The sequence below is a fragment of the Trichomycterus rosablanca genome, chromosome 10 (assembly GCF_030014385.1).
Source record: "Trichomycterus rosablanca isolate fTriRos1 chromosome 10, fTriRos1.hap1, whole genome shotgun sequence".
Lineage (NCBI taxonomy): Eukaryota > Metazoa > Chordata > Actinopteri > Siluriformes > Trichomycteridae > Trichomycterus > Trichomycterus rosablanca.
The window spans coordinates 6,959,050-6,979,728 of NC_085997.1; the positions used below are offsets into that span (position 1 = coordinate 6,959,050).

The 20,679-nt window shown below is 38.7% G+C and overlaps 6 non-coding genes across 6 annotated transcripts; 4 read left to right on the forward strand and 2 right to left on the reverse strand.

The window, feature by feature from the left end:
- The first annotated feature begins 5,772 nt into the window (after positions 1-5,772).
- On the forward strand, positions 5,773-5,845 carry trnak-uuu (transfer RNA lysine (anticodon UUU)). Its single transcript has one exon. It is a non-coding gene; the product is annotated as a tRNA-Lys (tRNA).
- A 4,446-nt stretch (positions 5,846-10,291) lies between these two features.
- On the forward strand, positions 10,292-10,364 carry trnak-uuu (transfer RNA lysine (anticodon UUU)). The gene has a single exon. It is a non-coding gene; the product is annotated as a tRNA-Lys (tRNA).
- Positions 10,365-14,054: 3,690 nt separating this feature from the next.
- On the reverse strand, positions 14,055-14,137 carry trnal-uag (transfer RNA leucine (anticodon UAG)). Its single transcript has one exon. It is a non-coding gene; the product is annotated as a tRNA-Leu (tRNA).
- Positions 14,138-14,476: 339 nt separating this feature from the next.
- On the forward strand, positions 14,477-14,549 carry trnak-uuu (transfer RNA lysine (anticodon UUU)). The gene has a single exon. It is a non-coding gene; the product is annotated as a tRNA-Lys (tRNA).
- A 2,712-nt stretch (positions 14,550-17,261) lies between these two features.
- Positions 17,262-17,344, forward strand: trnal-cag (transfer RNA leucine (anticodon CAG)). Its single transcript has one exon. It is a non-coding gene; the product is annotated as a tRNA-Leu (tRNA).
- A 3,262-nt stretch (positions 17,345-20,606) lies between these two features.
- Positions 20,607-20,679, reverse strand: trnaa-agc (transfer RNA alanine (anticodon AGC)). The gene has a single exon. It is a non-coding gene; the product is annotated as a tRNA-Ala (tRNA).

Below are 20,679 nucleotides of genomic sequence, written 5' to 3' on the forward strand. Positions count from 1 at the left end.
TCTGGGGGTTCAGTCTTTCTCATGTCACACCAAAGAAAACGCAACAAAGGTTTATCTTCTGGAAGCAACCTAATTTGATGGAACATGGATTTTATATCGCCACTAATAGCAAAAGGATATTGGCGGAATCGAAGAAGGACACCTAGTAAAGATGAACCTAAAGGAGGACCTGGCAAAAGCTGACTATTTAGAGAGACACCCTGATACGGATGGGAACAATTAAAGACAACCCTATATTTTCCATTATGTTCTACTAAATGGTGTGGAATATACCAACATTCTGGAGAGGAGGACACTTGCTGAAAAGTGAGCTTAGTTATGTAGCCTGAAGAAACCAATTTCTGTATTTCTCCATTATACACAGCAGCTAACTTTGGATTGTGTTGCAATTTTCGCTCTGTACTGCGAAGGATTGACATCACAGAATTCAATGGTGCCTTTAATTAGAAAGTTGAAGAATTTGTTCTTTGTGAGATGTTATTAAGTGAAATACCATGTACTTGATAAGCTTGAAATAATAGCGCTCTGTGTGTGTAACATGTTCTCCACACCAACTAGTTGTTTCAAACAGACTGTAGTAAATAGAGGACAGTTTAAATCTATATTTATGTGTAGCCTAATAATGCGCTGAGTTTTAGATATTAATACCCACATATTTTTTGTTGCCTTAAAGACTCACTTAAATCCTGATCATAATTTTTGATGCTGCGTTTCATTAAGCGATGCCGCAACAAGTTTCATATTACATGATACCCTTAAATAATCATAATGTATCTGCACTGGAGAATGCGGGCATCGATCCCACTACCTCTCACATGCTAAGCGAGCGCTCTACCATTTGAGCTAATTCCCCTTACGATGAACCTTTGTTCCCATTTTGAAGGTTGTGATATTACTTTAAACTTACCTTTTCTTTTTCATGTAATTACTGATATTTTACTGGATCTCTGCTGATATCTTGTGGGCCATATTGACTAATCAGTGAAAATTAATGTTTCCTTGTATAATAAAACCATTATGCTTATTTAGCTTTAATTAGCTTTAATTATTAAAGAGTTAATAAGATAGTGATGGTGAAACTAAAAACCTGTTATTACCATCACTAAGTGTCTTTACCATCACAAGTTATGTGTTGGTAATGACATGTTGAGGTAATGACAGTTTTTACTTAGGGATAAAAGTAAACAGCTAGTATACAATGTACTTTACATACATTTAAATAATGTGAACATTTCAATTGTAAAATACTGCTGTAACAATGTAAACAGACGCTGAATAAACATACTTTATGATCAGGATGAATACATGTTTAAATTTCTCACACTTTTAGAGATCAAAAGCCTGGGTCCTGGCATCCATGTGGATGTTACTTTGACACGTACCACCTACCTCAGCATTGTTGCAGACCATGTACACCCAGTTCATGCAAACTGTATTCTCTGATGGCTGTGTCCTCTGAAGAAGTAAACTTGCATAAAGCATGAGATGTCAGAAGTGGGATTCGAACCCACTCCTCCAGGAGAGACTGCAACCTGAAAACAGCGCCTTAGACCGCTCGGCCATCCTGACATGCTTGCAAGGTCCTAATGCCAATTACCAACAACACCCCCACATGGCCAAAGATTTGTACAAAGTGCTGAATCTTTTCACATTGTTATGTATGTTAGAGGATTAAAGACATACATTTGTATAAAGCACTAGCAGTCAGAAGTGGGATTCAAACCCACGCCTCATGGGACACTGTGACCTGAACTTAGCGTTTCAGACCTCATCCTGACTAGCTTGGGTACCATCGACACCACCATTTGTACGAACTGCTTAATCTTTTCACATTATTATGTATAGTAAATGTACTGACTGTAACCCATTTGCTGCACTGTACACTTTGTCACTAGGTTGTAAATCATATATCAATAGAAAGGGAGCCCCATATGAGATCTCCAACTGACCAAATAATGTTTTTGGGTGGACCATTGTTAGCACTGTAACGGCACTAGCATGTTAGGGTGTGTTTTCTCTGGTATGAGTGTATTAGGTACAGCCTTCTTGTTGGGTTTTTAACTGACTGGATTATTTGTTAAGAACTCAAACCCTGTTTGTGCTCGTTGTAGGCTATTAAATCGATCACTAGATGGCATAATATGAATACAGTTAATATTGCGTTAGACTCAAGCAATAGAACACGAGAGGGAGTGTGTTATCGCGAATAACATCACGGCTGTGATTCCGTCACAGGCACGCGTGTTATTCGCGATAACACACGACCTCAAGTGTTCTATTGCTTTTATACAACAGTTTTTACAAAATCAAGAAAGAAAATAAATCAAAGAAGCCCTGAATTTCATAATAAATATGCTTTAATATTGACAATACCTTCCGCCAAAAAGTAGTTCCACAACGAATATAAAGTTTAACACTACAAAGCAGACATCCCAAGTTGCAAAAACTCATTTCAGGGAGGTAAGAACAACAAGAAGAAAAAGGCAAGAACCTCTGAAGGAAAAAATAAAAAACCTCTTGCACACACCAAAGGATATTGGTGATAACAGAACATTTAGGAGCTGCTAACTGGGCTATTAAACTAACTGTTCGCGTTACAAACACATTAATGTACATACATAGTGCACTAGATTGTGTATCAGATCACGGATTTATGTTCCCTACATAGTGCACTAGACAGTGAATTAGACAACTGATTTATGTTCCCTACACAGTGCGCTAGATTGTATATCAGATAACGGATTTAAAACGCGATCGGGAAAAAGGTCTGTGTCGCCTGCGTGCGCGTTTGTGTGCATGAAGCTTGTCGTTACTGGCAACGCGTCAGTGGAGTAATACAGTTGTGGTGTGAAAAGGCTGTGCTGTTATCACGAATATCAGCACGGTTAGAACGCTTCTCAACCAATCAGATTGTAAGGTTGGAACTAACTGTTGTATAAAGTAAAACGATGTCTGTTTCTATCACAGTTTCATCGCATGCTGACCTCTAGAATACAACTAATGTATGTAGCACTAAGAAGTGTTTCTTAAGGGTTCTTTTTGTGTTCTTGGTAGAACTGTTTCTACTTGAAGAACTCTTTAGTATAATTTAAGGTTCTTTGCTAACTCAGTTTGAGTTTTATGGATTTTTTTTTCTCTTGCCACATATAAATGCACATAACATTTTAATGACTGGAAAACAATCGTGCAATTGATACAGGAAAAAAAGAAAAAGGTGAAAGAAAGGAATCTGTTTGTAATCTACCTGCAAAATTCTCCTCCCGAGATGTTTTTCTTTGTGTGTGTAAGCAGCAACATACTTCACCTAAAACTTTATATAATCGCCTCCAAGAGAGACAGCACGGATCTCTACAGCCCGGATAGCTCAGTCGATAGAGCATCAGACTTTTAATCTGAGGGTCCAGGGTTCAAGTCCCTGTTCAGGCGAGTTGTTTCTTACTGCATTAGGTAAGTGGTAATTTCCCGTACTACATGGTTTATTCAGAAAGTTGAAGAATTTGTACTTTGTGAGATATTTCTAAGTGAAATAGCATGTACTTGATCAGCTTGAAATAATAGCACACTGTACAGTGACAACACTGACAAAATGACACTTTGACACAATGAAAAGTAGTCTGTGTGCAGCTTATATAACAGTGTAAATTTATTCTTCCCTCAAAATAACTCAATATACAGCCATTAATGTCTAAACCACCGGCAACAAAAGTGAGTACACCCCTTAGTGAAAGTTCCTGAAGTGTCAATATTTTGTGTGGCCACCATTATTTCCCAAAACTGCCTTAACACTCCTGGGCATGGAGTTTACCAGAGCTTTACAGGTTGCCACTGGAATGCTTTTCCACTCCTCCATGACGACATCACGGAGCTGGCGGATATTCGAGACTTTGCGCTCCTCCACCTTCCGCTTGAGGATGCCCCAAAGATGTTCTATTGGGTTTAGGTCTGGAGACATGCTTGGCCAGTCCATCACCTTTACCCTCAGCCTCTTCAATAAAGCAGTGGTCGTCTTAGAGGTGTGTTTGGGGTCATTATCATGCTGGAACACTGCCCTGCGACCCAGTTTCCGGAGGGAGGGGATCATGCTCTGCTTCAGTATTTCACAGTACATATTGGAGTTCATGTGTCCCTCAATGAAATGTAACTCCCCAACACCTGCTGCACTCATGCAGCCCCAGACCATGGCATTCCCACCACCATGCTTGACTGTAGGCATGACACACTTATCTTTGTACTCCTCACCTGATTGCCGCCACACATGCTTGAGACCATCTGAACCAAACAAATTAATCTTGGTCTCATCAGACCATAGGACATGGTTCCAGTAATCCATGTCCTTTGTTGACATGTCTTCAGCAAACTGTTTGCGGGCTTTCTTGAGTAGAGACTTCAGAAGAGGCTTCCTTCTGGGGTGACAGCCATGCAGACCAATTTGATGTAGTGTGCGGCGTATGGTCTGAGCACTGACAGGCTGACCCCCCACCTTTTCAATCTCTGCAGCAATGCTGACAGCACTCCTGCGCCTATCTTTCAAAGACAGCAGTTGGATGTGACGCTGAGCACGTGCACTCAGCTTCTTTGGACGACCAACGCGAGGTCTTTTTCTGAGTGGACCCTGCTCTTTTAAAACGCTGGATGATCTTGGCCACTGTGCTGCAGCTCAGTTTCAGGGTGTTGGCAATCTTCTTGTAGCCTTGGCCATCTTCATGTAGCGCAACAATTCGTCTTTTAAGATCCTCAGAGAGTTCTTTGCCATGAGGTGCCATGTTGGAACTTTCAGTGACCAGTATGAGAGAGTGTGAGAGCTGTACTACTAAATTGAACACACCTGCTCCCTATGCACACCTGAGACCTAGTAACACTAACAAATCACACATTCAGACATTTTGGAGGGGAAATGACAAGCAGTGCTCAATTTGGACATTTAGGGGTATAGTCTCTTAGGGGTGTACTCACTTTTGTTGCCGGTGGTTTAGACATTAATGGCTGTATATTGAGTTATTTTGAGGGAAGAATAAATTCACACTGTTATATAAGCTGCACACAGACTACTTTTCATTGTGTCAAAGTGTCATTTTGTCAGTGTTGTCCCATGAAAAGATATACTTAAATATCTGCAGAAATGTGAGGGGTGTACTCACTTTTGTGATACACTGTATGTGCAACATGTTCTCCACCCCAACTTGTTGTACGCCAAGCTGTTTCACACAGACTGTAGTAATTGCACTACATTAAACAGTTGGTATATCCTGCACTATTGTGGCCCTTACATAATGCAGCATCAACACTCTGTTAGTACATGACCATTTACAAAGGGTCCTTCGTAAGGGGAATTAGCTTAAATGGTAGAGCGCTTGCTTAGCATGCGAGAGATAGAGGGATCTATGCCCACATTCTCCAGTGTACAAACATTGTGATAATTTAATGGCATCACATAATACGAAAGTCAATGCATCATTGCTCACTGAAACTATATCTTTTCAGATTGTTATGTATGGTAGGGGGTTAAAGATGTAAATTTGTATATAGCATGCGCTGTCAGAAGTGGGATTCTAACCCACGCCTCCAAGGGAGACTGTGACCTGAACACAGCACATTAGACAGCTCGGCCATGCTGACTAGTGAGTACTTTTGGCAATATAGTGTATTAAGTGACTTCAAGAGAGTCGAAAAAGGTATAAAACCTTTTTATATGAATTGAAGTTTTACAGGACAACGTATGTTAAAGTTTGTAATTCAAGTCACATCCTTGTGAGGATTAAAGCAGGTTGCAGAGCCCGGGTAGCTCAGTCGGTAGAGCATCAGACTTTTAATCTGAGGGTCCAGGGTTCAAGTCCCTGTTCAGGCAAGTTGCTTCCTACTGCATTAGGTAAGCATTAATGTCCCGTACTACGTGGTTTGTTTAGAATGATGAAGGAATTTGTACTTTGTGAGATGTTTGTAAGTGAAATAGCATGTACTTGATCAGCTTGAAATAATAGCACACTGTATGTGTAACATGTTCTCCACACCATCTAGTTGTACGTCCAGCTGTTTCAAACAGATTGTAGTAAATAGAGGACCGTTTAAATCTATATGTATGTGCAGCCTAATAATGCGCTGAGTTTTAGATATTAATACCCACATATTTTATGTTGAATAACATGCATCATAATTTCAGTTCTTGCTTCACAGAGCTGCTTTGTTATTGCACTGCACTAAACAGTTGGTATATCCTGCACTATTGTGGCCCTTTCATAATGCAGCAATGCTCTGTTAGTACATTACAATTTACAAATGGTAAAGGAAGGTCCTTCATAAGGGGAATTAGCTCAAATTGTAGAGCGCTCGCTTAGCATGCGAGAGGTAGCGGAATCGGTGCCCACATTCTCCAGGTTTTAAAATTATGTAGAGAAACAGATGGACTACAGTCAGTAATTGTAGAACTACAAAGTGCTTCAATATGGTAAGCGGAGCTGATAAAATGGACATTGAGTCTAGAAACAAGGAGGTTGTTTTAATGTTATGTTCTAACCTGTAATAAATTGCATTTCTGAAAATGTCCACTAGGTGAAGGCAAACCCCAAATTTACAAAATTGCTCCTGATGACTTTATTGTTTATTGAAACACAACATTTCCATCACAGATCTGCTTCAAACTTAGGGAAATCCGCTGTCAGAACTCGGACACAGTCTCTATGTTCAAGTCTAGATTGAAAACATATTTATTTACTCAGGCTTTTGATTGGTCTTTTCAAACTAAACAAGCAAACCTAGTTATGCTGTAATAGTTAGGGGTGCTGGAGTCTAAACCTGTAAAACTCTCTGATATTTTACTCTTAATGATTTCACATTGTAACAACATCTTCTGTTGTTTTACCCCGAGGTGGCTCTGACGGAAACCTGTTCACCCTCTCGAGGTTAAAGACTGCAAGTCGAGACTGCAGTGCCAATAATGCTGCTCCTACTAGATGTGACAGTGACCTGGCGTGTTTGCACCAAAAATGTCCAGAACTTAAAACGGACTTTATCACAGACTGGACTGAACAATGAAGAACTTACATGATTTTTTTGCTAGTTACAACTTTCAGTTCAATTTAATTTTGTGTTTGTATGATTTGTGTAAATCCTATTTATTTAAAATATCCTCCAGGCCACCCAAGAAGGACGGGTCTGCTGAGTCTGGTTCCTCTCAAGGTTTCTTCCTGAGTTTTTCCCTGCCACAGTCGCCCTCGGCTTGCTCAATAGGGGTTTTTGGTCTGTTGGTCCTGGATTTTGTAAAGTTGCTTTGAGACAATGTTCATTGTAAAAAGCGTTATATGAATAAATTTGACTTGACATGTGTCTGAGATCTCTAACTCAAGCACCGTTTATGCAATCCATTTGAGTACTACTGTACTTCATAGAGTACATCCTGAGCTTTTTAGTAATGTCACATTTGTGGGTGTGTGGCAAGCAGCTCATGAACTTTCTTTTAAAAATGGCTGCCATGTCATATTTTACATTTCATGGAAATAAGCAAAGTAAGAGATCAGTTTCGTTCAATATGAGTCGTAACTTCAGTTTATAAAGATTACAGAAATGTACAGCAATTTTAACCCATTCTAAACAAAACATTTATCCAATGTCCTTTGTTGTGGACAGCAGGACTTACTACACCCGGTTTTTAGCCTATTTCTATACAAGGAAGCAGAGGGCTGAGTAAGGCAGAAAATATTTTATGGAACAGATTTATGCAGGAAATTCAGGTGGTGGTGTGTTAGTGTGTGTTGTGCTGGTATGACTGGATAAGACACAGCAGCGCTGCTAGACTGAGAATAGTCCACCAACCAAAAACATCCAGCCATCAGCACCCTGTGGGAAGCGTCCTATGACCACTGATGAAGGTCTAGAAGATGACCAACTCAAACAGCAGCGATAGATGAGCGATCGTTTCTGACTTTACATCTACAAGGTGGACCAACTAGGTAGGAGTGTCTAATGGAGTGGACAGTGAGTGGACACAGTATTTAAAAACTCCAGCAGCGCTGCTGTGTCTGATCCACTCATACCAGCACAACACACACTAACACACCAGCACCATGTCAGTGTCAATGCAGTACTGAGAATGATCCACCATCCAAATAATACCTGCTCTGTGGTGGTCCTGTCAATAATTGTAGAACTACAAAGTGCTCCTATATGGTAAATGGAGCTGATAAAATAGACAGTGAGTGTAGAAACAAGGAGGTGGTTTTAATGTTATGGTTGATTAGTGTAAACTCACACACTGCTGTATGTGCTTGCATGACTGTAGGACGAGTTCTCAGTGCATTACCGTAATATCCATAAAATGTGTCCTTGCGATTTCAGTGCAGAAAAGTTTGTGTAGAGACTGCAGCAGCGGATACTGTGTTTGTTTAGATTTTGTGGTCATACTTTATTAACAAGGTAAGTTTATTTTTTAAAGAAAGGTTTGTGTATATTAGCTTCTGGATATTTTCGGATGCTACGGACAAAACTGTGTTGTACTGCTATGATGATACGACTATGTTCCAAACCCTTTTAGACTCTTCCAACACCGTTAGCGCTTCTCTCAGTTAGTTCAGCTCATTAAATATATTATCTACTGTATCCCTTATCTTTACAAACCCAATTTCAAGGTTTAGACAGAAGAGAAAATGTCAATGTAAATAAACAGCAGTTTGTAAAAGATGTTATTTATATTCTAGCATACAAACATACATCGCTCCAAAATATGAATGAACGCTTCAGCCAGGGTTGCCAGATTGCGCATTTCAAAGCCCGCCAAAATACATGGAAAACCGCCCAACATACTCACGAAAAACAGCCGATAATCAGCGCTTAAACAATATTAAACCAGTTAAACATGACCTACTACTGCTGATATCTCACAAATCAGTGATTATAAATTATTAATGGCATTTGACATAATTAAAAACTAAGACTAAGAAGTCTTAAGGGTTTTTTGTGTTTTTGCTAGAACTGTTTCTACTTGAAGAACCCTTTAGTATAATTCAAGGTTCTTTGCTAACTCAATTAGATTTTTATGGATTTTTTTTTCTTGCCACATATAAATGCACATAACATTTAAGGACTGGAAAACAATCGTGCAATTGATACAGGAAAAAAGGAAAAAGGTGAAAGAAAGGAATCTGTTTGTGATCTACCTGCAAAATTCTCCTCCTGAGATTTTTTTTTTTGTGTGTGTAAGCAGCAACATACTTCACCTAAAACTTGATATAATCGCCTTCAAGAGAGCCGAAACAGAAATAAAAACATTTTATAATAATTGAAGTTCTACAGGACAACGTATGTTAAAGTTTGTAATTTAAGTCACATGCTTGTGGGGATTAAAGCAGGTTGCAGAGCCCGGATAGCTCAGTCGGTAGAGGGTCAGACTTTTAATCTGAGGGTCCAGGGTTCAAGTCCCTGTTCGAGTGAGTTGCTTCCTACTGCATTAGGTAAGCGGTAATTTCCAGCATTTAACCAGCCACAACGAAGAACTGTTGGAGTAGCGACTAATCTTAACCCATCAGATACACGACCGTTCTTTTGTTACAGTAAGCTTGCAAGCAGAGCAACAAGACGGTCAATATTTAAGGGCTTCCTTTCTTACAACATTTCTTCTGCTAAACCATCGTGCTGTATGCTTAATTTAAGACTCTGTGGTGCATCGGTGTGTTTGAGCTTGTTCAAAAGCTCATTGGCTTTAGAACGTATGCTGTTTTCACAGTGTCTGCGTTCCATTTTAGGTATAAACACAGTTATTGGGTGAGTACAAGTTTTTTTTTTATGCTTCTTATTATAACATAGTTGCATGTAGTCGGAGCGATGCTAGAGATAACAGCAACGATACAAAGGTACACCAAGTTAAGGTTTGTGTGCACAGTGCGGTCGAACTGTTTCATGTTACATAAAAAAAAAAAGTTAAGAAAGGTTGTGGGTCGAAAACGGCCAATCGCGTGTGCCACACTTGGGATTGTGATTGAGTATATGTTGCATTGGGTGGGTAAACATGGAGCCGGCGTTGAAAAGCATGAGTTGGCAGCGGTGGGATTCGAAGAGACTGGAGCCTTAATCCAGCGCCTTAGACCGCTCGGCCACGCTACCACTGGTTAAGGTGCTGATCGAAACGAGCAACTACGTATGCAATTTCTACCTGCATTTTCCAATAGAAGTCAAAGAGGTTGCAAGTGCAATCGCCACACTTGTGATGGAGCACAAGCTACACCAAACTGGTAAACATCATTAGTTGGTGATTAACTTTCTTCTTCAGACTGGTTTTTAAATGAAAGTCAAAGAGAAGGTAGGAGCCCAGAAAGCTCAGTTGGTAGAGCATCAGACTTTTAATCTGAAGGTCCAGGGTTCAAGTCCCTGTTTGGGCGAGTTGTTTCTTACTGCATTAGGTAAGAGGTAATGTCCCGTACTACATGGTTTATTTAGAATGATGAAGAATTTGTACTTTGTGAGATATTTCTAAGTAAAATAGCATGTACTTGATAAGCTTGAAATAATTGCACACTGCATGTGTAACATGTTCTCCACACCAACTAGTTTTTTTAAACAGACTGTAGTAAATAGAGGACAGTTTAAATCTATATATATGTGCAGCCTAATAATGCACTGAGTTTTAGATATTAATACCCACGTATTTTATGTTGAATGACATGCATCATAATTTTAGTTCTTTCTTCACAGAGCTGCTTTGTTATTGCTCTGCACTAAACAGTTGGTATATCCTGCACTATTTTGGCTCTTACATAATGCAGCATCAACCCTTAAGTCAGTCTGTCAGTGGTACAAAGTTACGATTTGGTTCAGTTCGTCCTAAAGGCTGCGATAAACGTGAGTACGTGAGCTTAAACACGTTGAACCCCTACTTTATAATGCAGCATCAATGATCTGTTAGTACATTACAATTTACAAAGGGAAAAGGAGAATTCTTTATAAGGGGAATTAGCTCAATTGGTAGAACCCTTGTTTCGCGTGCGAGAGGTAGCGGGATTGATGCCTGCATTCTCCAATGCAGAAACATTATGATCGTTTAAAGGCAACACGTAACATCAGACTCATTTCGTCATTGCTCACTGAAACGCGTCAAAAATGAGGTCAGTTTTCGCTCTATTTTCATTCATCGTTTAGTTTAAAGACCTTTATTAATTTTTTTAATTGACAAACATGCAATAACTTTAAAACAATCTTGAAACAAATCTTTTCACATTATTATGTATGGTAGAGGGTTAAAGATGTAAATTTGTATAAAGCATGAGCTGTAGCTGCACGCATTCAGTTTAAAACACTGATGCTCGCCTACAAAGCCAAAAATGGACCAGCCCCAAGCTACCATCGTGGTCTAATCAAACCCCGCTCTGTACCACGCAACCTCCGAGCCACTAGTCTCGCTCGACTTGAGCCCCCACCCAGGACTAAAGGAAGACAAGCATCAAGGCTCTTCTCTGTTCTAGCACCCAAGTGGTGGAATGAACTTCCTCTGTCTGTCCGAACATCTGAGTCTCTTGCTGTCTTTAAAAAACGATTAAAAACCCACCTTTTTACTAAGCACTTAAGCTGACTTGTACTTATTTACTAACTTTTTTTTTTCCATTTCCAAAAAAAAACAAAAACAAAACACTTTGTTTCTAACAGGTTTCAGCAGATTTGTGTTCTTTGACTGTTGTTTACTAAAACTTGAGAAATGAAATGTTTACTATGGAAGCACTTCTGTAAGTCGCTCTGGATGAGAGCGTCTGCTAAATGCAGAAAATTTAAATGTAAAAAGTTAGAAGTGGAATTCAAACCCACACCTCCAGGGGAAACTGCAAACTAAACACAGTGCCTTAGACCACTCAACCATCCTGACCTGCTTGCAAAGGTCTAATACCAATCCCACAACACCCCCACGTGGACTAAGCTTTGGATGAACTGTTGTATCTTTTCACATTATTATGTGTGGTAGAGGGTTAAAGATGTAAATCTGTATAAAGCATGAGCTGTCAGAAGTGAGATTCAAACCCACGCCTCAATGAGAGACTGTGACCTGAAAGCAGCACCTTAGACCGCATCCTGACTAGCTTGGGTACCGTTGACACCACATCATATATCAATAGAAAGGGAGCCCCATATGAGCACTCCAACTGACCTAATAATGATTTTGGGTGGACCATTGTTAGCACTGTAACAGCACTAGCATGTTAGGGTGTGTTTTCTCTGGTATGAGTGTATTAGGTACAGCCTTCTTGTTGGGTTTTTAACTGACTGGATTATTTGTTAATAACTCAAACCCTGTTTGTGCTGGTTGTAGGCTATTCAATCGACCACTAGATATAGTGTAGTGTGTATTCGTGTTTCCTTAATTTCGTTGTGTTCTCCCTTAATGTAATTGCGTTCCACCTTAAAGAATTTGTGTTGTCTCTTAATATATTCGCGTTTTTCCTTATTGTTGTTGTGTTGTCAGCTTTTGTTTGTTTTGTAAATGTTATTGTGTTTTAACTCAGCGGGCCACCGTAATATAGATGGCATAATATGAATAGTTATAAAGTAAAACGATGTCGCATGCTGACCTGTGTGGAATACAACTAATGTATGTAGTACTAAGAAGTGTTCCTTAAGGGTTTTTTTTGGTGTTCTTGCTGGAACTGTTCTATAGGACAACATATGTTAAAGTTTGTAATTCAAGTCACGTCCTTGTGAGGGTTAAAGAGACTTGCAGAGCCCGGGTAGCTCAGTCGGTAGAGCATCAGACTTTTAATCTGAGGGTTCAAGTCCCTGTTTGGGCGAGTTGTTTATTACTGCATTAGGTAAGCGGAAATGTCCCGTACTACATGGTTTATTTAGAATTTGTACTTTGTGAGATGTTATTAAGTGAAATACCATGTACTTGATAAGCTTGAAATAATAGCACTCTGTGTGTGTAACATGTTCTCCACACCAACTAGTTGTTTCAAACAGACTGTAGTAAATAGAGGACAGTTTAAATCTATATTTATATTTATATATTTATCTATATTTATATTTATCACTGGGCCAGTGATAGCTCAGTGGTTAAGGTACTGGACTAGTAAACAGAAGGTTGCCAGTTCAAGCCCCACCGCCACCAAGTTGCTACTGTTGGGTCCCTGAGCAAGGCCCTTAACCCTCAATTACTCATTGTGTAAGTTGCTTTGGATAAAAGTGTCTGCTGAATACTGAAAATGTAAATTTATGTGTAGCCTAATAATGCGCTGAGTTTTAGATATTAATACCCACATATTTTTGTTGCCTTAAAGACTCACTTAAATCCTGATCTAATTTTTGAAGCGGCGATTAAGCGATGCCGCAACGAGTTTCATATTACATGATACCCTTAAATAATCATAATGTATCTGCACTGGAGAATGCGGGCATCGATCCCGCTACCTCTCACATGCTAAGCGAGCGCTCTACCATTTGAGCTAATTCCCCTTATGATGCTCCCTTGTTCCCATTTTGAAGGTTGTGATATTACTTTAAACTTACCTTTTCTTTTTCATGTAATTACTGATATTTTTTTGGATCTCTGCTGATATCTTGTGGGCCATATTGACTAATCAGTGAAAATTAATGTTTCCTTGTATAATAAAACCATTATGCTTATTTAGCTTTAATTAGCTTTAATTATTAAATAGTTAATAAGATAGTGATGGTGAAACTAAAAACCTGTAATTACCATCACTAATTGTTTTTACCATCACAACAAGATATGTGTTGGTAATGACATGTTGAGGTAATGACAGTTTTTACTTAGGAAAAAAGTAAACAGCTAGTATACAATGTACTTTACATAAATTTTAATAATGTGAACATTTCAATTGTAAAATACTGCTGTAACAATGTAAATAGACGCTGAATAAACATACTTTATGATCAGGATGAATACATGTTTAAATTTCTCACACTTATAGAGATCAAAAGCCTGGATCCTGGCATCCATGCGGATGTTACTTTGACACGTACCACCTACCTCAGCATTGTTGCAGACCATGTACACCCAGTTCATGCAAACTGTATTCCCTGATGGCTGTGTCCTCTGAAGAAGTAAACTTGCATAAAGCATGAGATGTCAGAAGTGGGATTCGAACCCACTCCTCCAGGGGAGACTGCAACCTAAACGCAGCGCCTTAGACCGCTCGGCCATCCTGACATGGATGGACCATTGTTATCACTGTAACGGCACTAGCATGTTAGGGTGTGTTTTATCTGGTATGAGTGTATTAGGTACAGCCTTCTTGTTGGGTTTTTAACTGACTGGATTATGTGTTAATAACTCAAACCCTGTTTGTGCTGGTTGTAGGCTATTCAATCGATCACTAGATGGCATAATATGAATACAGTTATAAATTAAAACGATGTCGCATGCTGATCTGTGTGGAATACAACTAATGTATGTAGTACTAAGAAGTGTTTCTTAAAGGTTTTTTGGGTGTTCTTTCTGGAACTGTTCTACAGGACAACATTTGTTAAAGTTACAACCACTTGCAGAGTCTGGATAGCTCAGTTGGTAGAGCATCAGACTTTTAATCTGAGGGTCCAGGGTTCAAGTCCCTGTTCGGGCGAGTTGTTTCCGCATTAGGTAAGCGGTAATGTCCCGTACTACGTGGTTTAATTAGAAAGTTGAAGAATTTGTACTTTGTGAGATATCATTGAGTGAAATATCATGTACTTGATAAGCTTGAAATAATTGCACACTGTATGTGTTACATGTTCTCCACACCAACTAGTTGTACGCATACGTGCATATGTTTACCATGCCGCCCCTACAGACACCTAAAAATAACATGACTATTATGTCACAATTTAATACAATAGACCAAAAAACTCTGGAGAAAACAGTTCAGCATCTTAAATCATCGACATGCTGCCATCTGAATTTTTTTAAACTATTTTTAACTCTGTAAAAACTGATTTGCAACAAATAGTTAATGGCTCACTAGCATCAGGCGTTTTTCCAAAGTCACTGAAAACAGCTGCCATTAAGCCACTCCTAAAAAAGAGAACTCTGGATGCGTCTGTGTTAAACAACTACAGGCCGGTCTCAAATCTTCCTTTCATAGCTAAGATCATTGAGAAAGTTGTTTACAATCAAGTCAGCAGTTTTTTGAATTCCAGTGGTTATTTTGACAAATTTCAGTCAGGCTTTCGAGCTCACCACAGCACTGAAACGGCTCTCATAAAAGTGTTAAATGATCTACGGCTGAATACTGACTCGGGTAAAATATCAGTTCTGGTTTTACTGGATCTTAGTGCTGCCTTTGACACTGTAGATCATAGAATACTGCTGGATAGGTTGGAAAACTGTGTTGGACTTTCCGGAACAGTCCTTAATTGGTTCAAGTCTTATTTAGAAGACCGGAGTTACTTCGTCACTATTGGCAGCTGTGAATCTGACAGGGTGGCTATGACATGTGGAATCCCCCAGGGATCGGTTCTCGGACCTCTTCTGTTCAATCTTTATATGCTGCCATTAGGCCAAATGCTACAGGCTAACAACATTGATTACCATAGTTATGCAGATGACACACAGATATATCTGGCTCTCTCACCAGATGATTACAGCCCAATAGATTCACTGTGTCAGTGTCTGGAGGACATCAATAACTGGATGAGCCAGAATTTTTTACAGTTAAATAAGGACAAAACAGAGATTGTGGTGTTTGGCAGCAAAGAAAAGAGGTCTAGTGTCAGTGAGCACCTCAGTTCCCGGGCTCTAAAAACCAAAGACCAAGTCCGAAATCTTGGCGTGCTAATAGACTCAGATCTTACATTCACCAGCCATATTAAAACCATCACCAAAACAGCCTTCTACCATCTTAGAAATATAGCCAAAATCAAGGGTCTAGTGTGCCAACAAGACCTAGAGAAGCTGATCCATGCTTTTATCTCCAGTAGGGTGGACTATTGTAATAGTCACTTAACTGGACTTCCCAAAAAGACAATTAAACAGTTACAGCTCATTCAGAACGCTGCTGCTAGAGTTTTAACTAAGACGAAGAGAACTGAGCACATCACTCCAGTTCTAAAATCTCTACACTGGCTTCCGGTTAGTTACAGAATAGAATTTAAAGTGCTGCTACTGGTCTATAAATCACTGAATGGGTTCGGCCCAGAATACATCTCAGATATGTTTAGAGAATATAAACCTAGTAGATCTCTTAGATCCATGGACTCAGGTCAGCTAGTTGAGCTCAGAGTCCAAACTAAACATGGTGAAGCAGCATTTAGCTGTTGGGCTGCATATAACTGGAACAGACTGCCAGGAGATATTAGATGTTCCGCAAATGTAGAAATGTTTAAATCCAGGTTAAAAACTTTTCTTTTTTCTTGTGCCTATGATTGAGCTCGAAATTTTTGCTATTACCCTATTTCTTTTAGTTTTTCATGCTCTTAATAATTCTTTTTATAGAGTAGTGTACATTCTAAATTGTAGTGTATATTTTACTATATTTTCTTTTAGTTTTCATGTTTTAATTGCTTATCTCTCTTGTTTTAATTTCGTATTTCCCAAATTGTAGGGTATATTTTACAATATTTTCTTTTAATTTTTCATGTTCTTAATTTTTATCTCTCTTGTTTGAATTTCATGTTGTCTTAATTGTAACTAAATGTTTGCAAGAAGTCTTTCTGAGGTTCTAGATCTCAGGAATGTTTTAATGCTTTTAATTTTTCCTTATGTAAAGCACTTTGAATTGCCACTGTGTATGAAAGGTGCTATACAAATAAACTTGACTTGCCTTACGCCCAGTTTAAATCTATATTTATGTGCAGCCTAATAATGCACTGAGTTTTACATATTAATACCCACGTATTTTATGTTGCCTTAAAGACTCACTTAAATCCTGACCAAATTTTTGATGCTGTGTTTCATTAAGCAATGCCGCAACAAGTTTCATATTACATGTTACCCTTAAATAATCATAACGTTTCTGGAGAATGTGGGCATCGATCCCGCTACCTCTCACGTGCTAAGCAAGCATTCTACCATTTGAGCTAATTCCCCTTCCCCTTTCAAAGAACACACCAAACTGTATAATGTACTAACAGAGCGTTGATGCTGCATTATAAAGTGAGGGTGCAACGTGTTTAAGCTCACGTACTCTTGTTTATATTATGCGTTGCTTTTAAACGATCTAAGACTCACTTTATTTAAATGTTGATCATGTCTTTAACCCTCTAAGATACATAATAATGTGAAAAGATTCAGCGCTTTGTACAAATCTTTGGCCATGTGGGGGTGTTGTTGGTAATTGGCATTACGAATTTGCAAGCATGTCAGGATGGCCGAGCGGTCTAAGGCGCTGCGTTCAGGTCGCAGTCTCCCCTGGAGGCGTGGGTTCAAATCCCACTTCTGACATCTCATGCTTTATGCAAGTTTACTTCTTTAGAGGACACAGCCATCAGGGAATACAGTTTGCATGAACTTGGTGTACATGGTCTATGACAATGCTGAGGTAGGTGGTACGTGTCAAAGTAACATCCACATGGATGCCAGGACCCTGGTTTCTGATTTCTAAAAATGTGAGAAATTTAAACATATTCATTCTGATCATAAAGTATGTTTATTCAGCGTCTATTTACATTGTTACAGCAGTATTTTACAATTGAAATGTTCACATTATTTAAATGTATGTAAAGTACATTGTATACTAGCTGTTTACTTTTTTCCTAAGTAAAAACTGTCATTACCTCAACATGTCATTACCAACACATATCTTCTTTTGAGGGTAAAGACACTTAGTGATGGTAATAACAGGTTTTTAGTTTCACCATCACTATTTTATTAACTCTTTAATAATTAAAGCTAATTAAAGCTAAATAAGCATAATGGTTTTATTATACAAGGAAACATTAATTTTCACTGATTAGTCAATATGGCCCACAAGATATCAGCAGAGATCCAGTAAAATATCAGTAATTACATGAAAAAGAAAAGTTAAGCTTAAAGTAATATCACAACCTTCAAAATGGGAACAAAGACACAAATGCACATGAGGTAGTAAAGTTACATATAATCACAACCCCCTTCCCCTAACCACCACCACCACAAGTCCAACAAAATCAAAGAGAAAATGCACTTCAAAAAAGACCTCACATTGTTCATCCTAAATGCTAAGATCAACATTTAAATAAAGTGAGTCTTAGATCGTTTAAAAGCAACGCATAATATAAACAAGAGTACGTGAGCTTAAACACGTTGCACCCTCACTTTATAATGCAGCATCAACGCTCTGTTAGTACATTATACAGTTTGGTGTGTTCTTTGAAAGGGGAAGGGGAATTAGCTCAAATGGTAGAATGCTTGCTTAGCACGTGAGAGGTAGCGGGATCGATGCCCACATTCCCTGATGGCTGTTGACTCTGAAGAAGTAACTTTGTATAAAGCTTGAGATGTCAGAAGTGGGATACGAACTCACACCTCCAGGGGAGACTGCGACCTGAACGCAGCGCCTTAGACCGCTCGGCCATCCTAACATGCTTACGAGGTCCTAATGCCAATTACCAACAACACCCCCACATGGCCAAAGATTTGAAGCTTGTCGTTACTGGCAACGTGTCAGCGGAGTAATACAGTTGTGGTGTGAAAAGGCTGTGCTGTTATCACGAATATCAGCACGGTTAGAACGCTTCTCAACCAATCAGATTGTAAGGTCGGAACTAACTGTGGTATAAAGTAAAACGATGTCTGTTTCTATCACAGTTTCATCGCATGTTGACCTCTAGAATACAACTGATGTATGTAGCACTAAGAAGTGTTTCTTAAGGGTTCTTTTGTGTTCTTGGTAGAACTGTTGCTACTTGAAGAACCCTTTAGTAGAATTCAAGGTTCTTTGCTAACTCAATTTGATTTTTATGGATTTTTTTTTCTCTTGCCACATATAAATGCACATTACATTTTAATGACTGGAAAACAATCGTGCAAAATTCTCCTCCAGAGATGTTTTTCTTTGTGTGTAAACAGCAACAGCCTTCACCTTTAAAGCACCTTTAAAACCCCCTTTAGCCTTTTGTAAATTGTAATGTACTATCAGAGCGTTGATGCTGCATTATAAAGTGAGGGTGCAACGTGTTTAAGCTCACGTACTCTTTTCTGTATTATACCTTGCTTTTAAACCATCACAGACTCGCAGCCTTTCGGACGATCTAAACCCAATCAAAACTGTCTTTGTACCACTGATAGACTGACTTAAGGGTTGATGCTGCATTTTAAAGGGAATGTCGTGAGTTTCAGCTGTTCATCTTCTATGAAGCAGTTTCACCAGAATAAAAACCATTAAAAAGTCACGTACCTCTACTTTAATAAAAAGTCATTTCAGATAAAACTCCGAGACATTTCAAAATTGGAGAATTATAAGTTATTGTGTGTTTGTGTAGCCCAATTAAAATTTGGGCATAACTAATATGTTAATTTATAACTAGTAAATAAGTTGTTCTTATTTGTTCTGTAAATAATGTTCTGGTTGTTTTATGCTGTTTAAAGTAAAGTGTATGTATAGCCCTCCCTTGATTTATTTTTAAGCCAATCAGCATGAACTGTCACAGGTCGGGAAAAGAGCGAGAGAAAGTGGGTGGAAAAGAAGAAACAAGTATCATGTAAGCGGGTAAAACACCTGTTTAGGATTTATCTCTCTTGATGCGTTAAGACAAACGGACAGTGAGTCTTATATTAACATCTTGCAGTCGATTAGTGACATTGTTTATGCTGTATCAGCCGTGAACTTCGTCTCTTGAGTTTACGCGCATGGACATTGAAGGCAGTACGCTTCCTCAGCAGCTGTGATGATTACAGTGGATTAAAAGCATCGGATAAACTCTGATTGATTCATCCAAGATCAAAAGGAAAAAGACTGGTGGATTTTTTCTGTTTCATCCATGTAAACAAAGAACGTGGACAGCTCCACCACAACCGACCAAATATACTTCGTGATCTGTGCTGATTGGGACTATTAGGTTGGATCAGGCCTGCAACGGTAATTTTGGGTACCCTTTTTTTAGTTAGTTATTTACCTAACTTAGGAGAGATTGATAATATTTTGAATATTACTGATGGCAATTTGAGTGAATCTGTATTATAACATTTTTGTAAAATATATTGGGGTTTGAAATGCATATTAATGATTGTGTAAATGAGTAAATAGTTAATTTGTTTAAGTATTATTAACGTATACAAGTTTGGTATGTGAGTCAGGGATAATGTTAATACAGCTACTGTAAATGGTGTTAGTCGCAGGTTTTTTTGTGCAAGGTTAGTACCACATGTATATAGGGTAATTGAAGTAGTTTTTTCGGTTTAAATAAGAGTATAGCTTAAATATAAAATAATCGTAAGTACTGATAAGTAGTGGCCCTTTTAAATCCTTACATTACCACAAAGAAAGAGATTTCTTAAACAAATAAAAGAAGTCAGGGAGCGCTTTCCAAATACAGCCAGGTGTGCTAGGGGGCGCTACATTTGTCAATTTAAACAAGTCAAAAAAGGTCTTTAAACCAAACGATTTGAGTAAAAATAGAGCATAACTGTCACACTTACAGACTGACCTAATGTTTGATGCAGCGTTTCAGTGAGCAACAACTTTCATATTATGTGTTGCCTTTAAGTGATCATAATGTTTCAGCATTGGAGAATGTGGGCATCGATCCCACTACCTCTCGCATGCTAAGCGAGCGCTCTACCATTTGAGCTAATTCCCC